Below are 6,848 nucleotides of genomic sequence, written 5' to 3' on the forward strand. Positions count from 1 at the left end.
GACGAGCATCTATGAAAAGAGTAATGAATGTAGAGGAAGCGCGTGAGGTGTGTAAGGATAGAAGCAAGTGGCATTCTATTGTCTCTGCCTACCCCAACGGGCACAAGGCGTGAGTGTATGTATGTATGTATTAAACTAACACACTGTAAAAGTAATTAATGTTATTTGCAGTAGACATTTTTTTTTGTTTCAGTATTTATGGCAAGACTAGGTATTTTGTTTGAAAAGTTCGCCAAAACAAAGTGGAAATTGTTCTTGTTTATTTGTCTATCTTAGTCTAATTCTTTCTTAGCAGCGCCTCTCTTATTGGACGCGTTTTTCCGGACACTTTTTCATACACAGAGATACTGAGATGGTTCTCCTTACCTCTACCCTCCATAAAGCGAACGTAACATTAATTAATATATATTATATATATTAATTATATATCTATACTAATATATTATAAAGAGGAAAGATTTGACTGTTTGTGTGTTTGCATTGAATAGGCTCTGCAACTACTAGCCGATTTGAATAATTCTTTCACTGTTGGGAAGCTACATTATCCCCGAGTGTTATAGGCTATATTACATTTTCAAAAAATTAGGGATCCCTACTAAAAGTCCAGTAATGTAACCCAAGGTGTAAAAATACGTACGCGAACGACGTCGCGGGGTATCAGCTATATAATATATATTAATTATAGTTTTTGCTAATAGGTGAAGGACTTGCATCCACAGTGTAGCAAAAATTAAAAAAATGCAAATATGTGATTACTCCAAGTAATACTTAAGAATATGTTTTCTTTTGAATCCTATTATATTATCCAAATACGAAAATAGCAAAAAAGACAAAATATAGGATAATCACTATCACTACATGTTATAAAACAAAGTTCTCCACCGCGGCTGTCTGTTCGCGATAAACTCAAAAACTTTTACACCGATTTTCATGCTATTTTCACCAATGGATAGCATGGTTCTCGAGGAAGGTTCTTAGTACTTATATCACTTTTTGGACACATTTTCTTATAATTTATTTTTATACGTTTCGGAGCTTTCAAAGAAAACGCTTTGAGATATAACAAAATAATGTATCGTAGAATTGTGTATCTTATAAACGTCTACAGAAAAATCCGCGATGGCATATCACTTAAGGATATCATACTATATCCATCTTAATACTTAAAAAATTGGCAATAATAAAGTGTGATGTAAAAGTTGTTTACTCAAATACTGCTTTTCATCATAGTCAATCAATAAGTGCTGGATGCCTACTAAAAACAAGGAACGTTATCAGGATCAAAATGAAACAAAAACGTATACCAGAAGGTATACCAGAAGGTATACGTTTTTGTTTCATTTTTAATTAATTCAATAAGATCACACATTTCCGTGGCCTTAGACTAGCCAGTGTGAGGCTACTTTGCACTGGATGCTGGCTAGATTACGGGTACCATAACGGAGCCTACTTCTGCCGTGAAGCAGTAATGTGTAAACGTTATTGTGTTTCGGTCTAAAGGGCGCCGTAGCTAGTGAAATTACTGGGCAAATGAGACTTAACATCATGTCTCAAGGTGACAAAGCATTTGTAGTGCCGCTCAGAATATTTGGGTTTTTCAAGAATCCTGAGTGGCACTGCATTGTAATGTGCAAGGGATATCAGTTACCATTAACTGAACGTCATGATCGCCTCGTCCCTTATACATAATTCCCGAATATTTACTACATCTTATTCTTTCCTATTGACAGAACAGCATCTGTCGGGTCAGCTAGTTTATAATTCTGAATATTGAAAATGGAGGAATGGAGCTTGTAATTGCATTGTAATTGTGAACGCTTTGTTTTATGGGGTTTGACGTTGTTTACGATACCATTACTAGTTACTTGATACTATTTTGGTTTCCACGTGTTTGTTTATTAAAAATAAAACGATTCTAATTTTATATTTACAATCTTTAATATGATTACATAATATTAAAACTATCATTACGAAGGAGTGTATCAAGAATACTGGACGAATTTCTTGTTGGATAGCTAGGCTGGTCCGTTGACCGAAATAGCTGACAATACTAGTAACTGGAGTTAGAAACGCTGGTAAGGCAATGCCCGAAACTTTAAGAGTACCCAAACCACTAAACCGTATTGGTAAAGAAGCTTGAGACCGTGCACGATCTGTAAACGCGCAATTTAATACGGTTTCTAAAATATTTTTAAGTGAACTATCAATCACATCAAGTAAATTTGAAAATTTCCATAACGGGGTAGACATTGACCGAACAATGTTCAAGGCCGAGAATTAATCTTGAATAATCTTTTTTTTTTGAAAAAAAGGGATGAGATGAGTAGGACGTTCAGCTGATGGTAATTGATACGCCCTGCCCATTACAATATAACAAAGTATATGGCCAATCATTAAATTAATTTATCAGTTAATTCAGATCTTTTGCAGGTCACCTCTAGCATTGCAGATGCTTGAAAAATAGTGAATGTTTAAATAACAAGTAAGTATTAATTATGAATACTAAAGACCAGGGAGCGTTCATTTTATACAGGATGTTTCAAAAAACGTAGTGACAGATAGTCTATCAACGTTTGATTCTAACATATATATAGTTTCTGAAATATATTTTTTTTTATAACTTAACATGGATTTATTTGGCACAATAATTTTAGAGCCTTTGGCCTTTGGCCTTTGGCCACTAGCGAAGCATTTTCCCTATCTTATTTAATTTAACTGAAATGTTGTTTCCGCACGTTTCCTATTTGTGACAAAGAGTAAACTTAGTTGTGACAATGTCAGATAATGTTCTTTCAATGTCCGTCTCATCTACTTAAGCGGAATAGGTTGATTAGATAACAGTGATTAATGTTTAATCATATTTTCCATTATCAGGTACGGATAAATAAACTTTCGTTATTCCCTTGCTCTTTTCAAACTTGTTGACTACGGAGAAGACGAAACTGAGTGATAGTACTTAATGTCAAATAACACAACGAAGCATTTTGTTTCCAACCCATTAAATTCTTATTTTTTATAATTCAGAAACTACTACGTTTGTTATAAATTATAATTAATTAATTTATCTCTAAATAACACGCATAATTAAATGAAGAGATAGACATGAAAACCAACAATTCCTTTTTTTCCATCCTGTATGTAGCTTGGCGTCATACGCCTGTCATCGGCATAACATGTACGCAGGACTAAAAACTTGTCATTTAATTTTAACTATTAGCGCATTATATTTACATCAATAAGAAAATGCTTAAAATTCAAAAATTCAAGTCTTGTCTAAACCTCGCCGTTTAATCCCAGTACCAGTTGAGGAACTGAATTGCGAATTTTTTTAACATAATTGTAACATTTTATTTTATAAATACGCATAAAATATATTTAAAATAATTATATTAAATCGCAATTCTAATGCCAAGCTCTTCCTATACTAGTTGACCCCGGCTAACATTGCTTTATCACATAATTTTCTTTTTATGAAAATAATGAACGAGACGAGCAGGTCGTTCAACTGATGGTAATTGTTACGCCCTACCCATTACAATGCATTGCCACTCAGGATTCTTGAAAAGCTATTAAATTATTTCTAGTGTTGGACCATTTTTTCTCCTACTTACTTTGCAAATCCAACTACCACGAAACAGTCTTTTCATATTTCGATTCGGCTTTTCCATACTACAATACATATGTCGTATGCGTAGAAATTTTCCACTTGAATCACTCTATCTATGGCTGTAAACTGCATTCAAATCCGTTGAATACATTTAAAGATCTAAGCAAACAGACAGCGGAAGGGATTTCATTTTATACCTATGTAAATAATGAACTCACAGCCTTAACCTTAAACTATCTAGATCATCGCATTGGTTACTAGTTACAACCAAATACGAATGCGCTGTGTCTTACCTTCATCCAAGTGAAGACTGTCAAATGCAACTTATGCAACACAATGTTTACTTACTCGTCATGTTAAACATATAGAAAGGTTATGGACTGGCCGCAACCTTGATGTGCTTCACTTATGTGTTGTATAATGAAGTAATAATTAATAACATAATATCTTACATTAGGTCAATATTATGAAATTGCATAATATGGGATATTTATTCAACAGTTATTGCTTATATCTGAAACGGCTAGACTAGTATATTTCAGCTACTTTCATAGTGGGGTAGGGCCGCAGATATTGACAACATATCTGTGCTGCAGAAAAGGGCAATTCAAGCAATCTATAAAATGCATCCAAGGGATTCATTGAGAGAAAAGTTTAGTTAAAATAATATTATGACAGTACTCTGCCAGTACATATACGAACATGGGATTTTACCCGGAAAATACCCTAATGTGGGAAAAAATAGGGAAAAAACCCGGGGAAAATTACCGAATGAGATGGGCAGCAAAAATAGCTTTTATATCTTATAATTGGAACCTGTTACACAAACATAAAGATAATGATAATGATGACGAGCCGTTATCTTCACCCAGGCAAATGTCAAGCCCGTTGGGTAGCCCAATGAATGAAGAACAACCTTCAACATCTCGCGGTAATACACAAGAAATAGAATTTGGTAATATTATTAATATATTTAGTGATCGTGACTAAAAAAACTGTTGTAACTTTTATAAAGTGTAATAAATAATTGTTTGTACGTATCTCTTGTTGTTTCATTTTTAGTTTTTGGTCAAATATTGTTAAAAGTCCATCAGAAAGCGCAGAAAAACAAGAAGACATCTTTTTATTGTCACAATAAACTGCTGGTTTTATTTTAGTTCCTGAATTAGGGTACACATTTTGGCGTTTCGAACAACAGGCAACAGCTTGTGCCTTATATACGCTGGCGCAAAGTATCTACGCATCGCAAAGTACCTATTTTTCGCTGCATTTGTTCTAAAAATGTAATAAAGTATATATTTTTAAGATCATGATAATTATGTTAAATAATGAAAAGACCCGTTCATTGGGTTTTTTCCCACTGCCCATCTCTATATACGAAAACCTCCTATACGCTCATAAATATATTAATCAATTTAAAAAGAATAGTAATGTACATAATGTAAAAATGCTAAAATTGGCTCCGTAAAATTGCTAAATCTTTTAAAATCCTCTTTAATATTATAAAAAACTCCCAAATGATATTAAAATATTACTAAATAAAAAATTTAAATGCATCGTGATATTGTTATACTCATTTGAATGCTATTGTAGCTTTTGTACTTCATCCCGAATAGCACTAAATACCTTATAAAGTTTTACAGTGAATAAAGATTTTTCTAATATAGCTATTTTCGTGAATAAGTTTAGGGCCAATATCTAAGCTTTGTCAATATCGTCTCCTGCGTGCATTATTGTTAAAGTAGGTGATGAGGATTTTTAAACAAAATTAAAAAGTTTATAAAAATTTGTTATTTGTGCCAACCCTAGCCCATAAACATCATTTCGACGCTGTCTAGATGCTGTCGGAATTTTCCATAAGATCAAGGACGTCATCCTACTTTATCCCCTTTCTCTTTACTGTGACCATATGGTACCATGACACAAATGGAAAATTTTTTGTACGACCTAAAGAAAAGTTTGACAACATTTTAACCGCTCAGGCAATTTAATTTTAAAGCTCTACGCTATATGGCTAAATTTGGCATGCCAATATTTTTCAATTGTATGCCAGGCTGATTATGTGGCGTCACCGGAATTGTTCCGCGTTGGGACGCGTGCGTAGGACGATTTTTTTAGTGTTTGGCTTGCGGCCAATACTTTTGGCGGTCTTTGTCAATGTTGTGTTTATTAATACCTTTCATTGTTGTTCGTAGTTCTGGCCCGACGACAATTGTCCTTAATAAGTACCTTATGAAACTAGTGTGTTGTCATCATTGTGTGTCTTCTACCGCATTTATCACGGGGAGTGTTCCAAAGAGCTGTTTAACCTGATTCCTGCCGCCGAATTCCACCTTCGCACGACACGCTACAAGATAGGATATCATCCCCACCATCTGGTTGTGTGGCGGTCCTCCACAGTGCGGTTTTCAAGGAGCTTTCTTCCTCGTACTACTAAGCTGTGGAATGAGCTTCCTTGTGCAGTGTTTCCGGGACGATACGACGTGGGTACCTTCAAAAAAAGCGCGTACACCTTCCTTAAAGGCCGGCAACGCTCTTGTGATTCCTCTGGTGTTGCAAGAGAATGTGTGCGGTGGTGATCACTTAACACCAGGTGACCTGTACGCTCGTTTGTCCTCCTATTCCATAAAAAAAAAACTAGTGAGCTATGTTCGTAATAACGCTCGGGGTGTATTGCACGCGCAGGCTAGAGTCGAACGTGATAAGTAAGCTGACAGTGTCATGGTCAATGTAAACACGTTTCACGCAATGTGTTTCGGCACAGTTGTATGAAAAATAATTATAATAATCAACCTCGCAAAGAAAATATTTACGTTAATTTGTGGATGGCCTTATTAAGCGTATAACTATACATATATCGACTTAGCCGACTAGTAGGTGCTAGTTACGTGAAGTTCATAGTAAGCTCAGCAACGCACGCACACTAAAACAAAGAGACTGATGTATTGTGAGTGCATAAGACAACCGATGAAAACAGGCCATCTTTATTACTTTAATGTTTGTGACAAGCTACGTCGTACACTCGCGATTTGTATGTCACTTAGTGTCAGTGGGCGTGTTTTGCTAAAAGTAGTAACTAACTGTTAACCACAAAATTTTTCGACGTTCTCATAGCTGTCACAGTCTGTCTAGACGTATAAATGATCTGAGATATTTAAATCTAGATCCTTAATTCCGATTGTATATAAGGATACAAAAACAAATCAAATCAAATCAAATTCACTTTATTCATGTAGTTCAC

Source organism: Leptidea sinapis, chromosome 13 (assembly GCF_905404315.1).
Source record: "Leptidea sinapis chromosome 13, ilLepSina1.1, whole genome shotgun sequence".
Taxonomy (NCBI): domain Eukaryota; kingdom Metazoa; phylum Arthropoda; class Insecta; order Lepidoptera; family Pieridae; genus Leptidea; species Leptidea sinapis.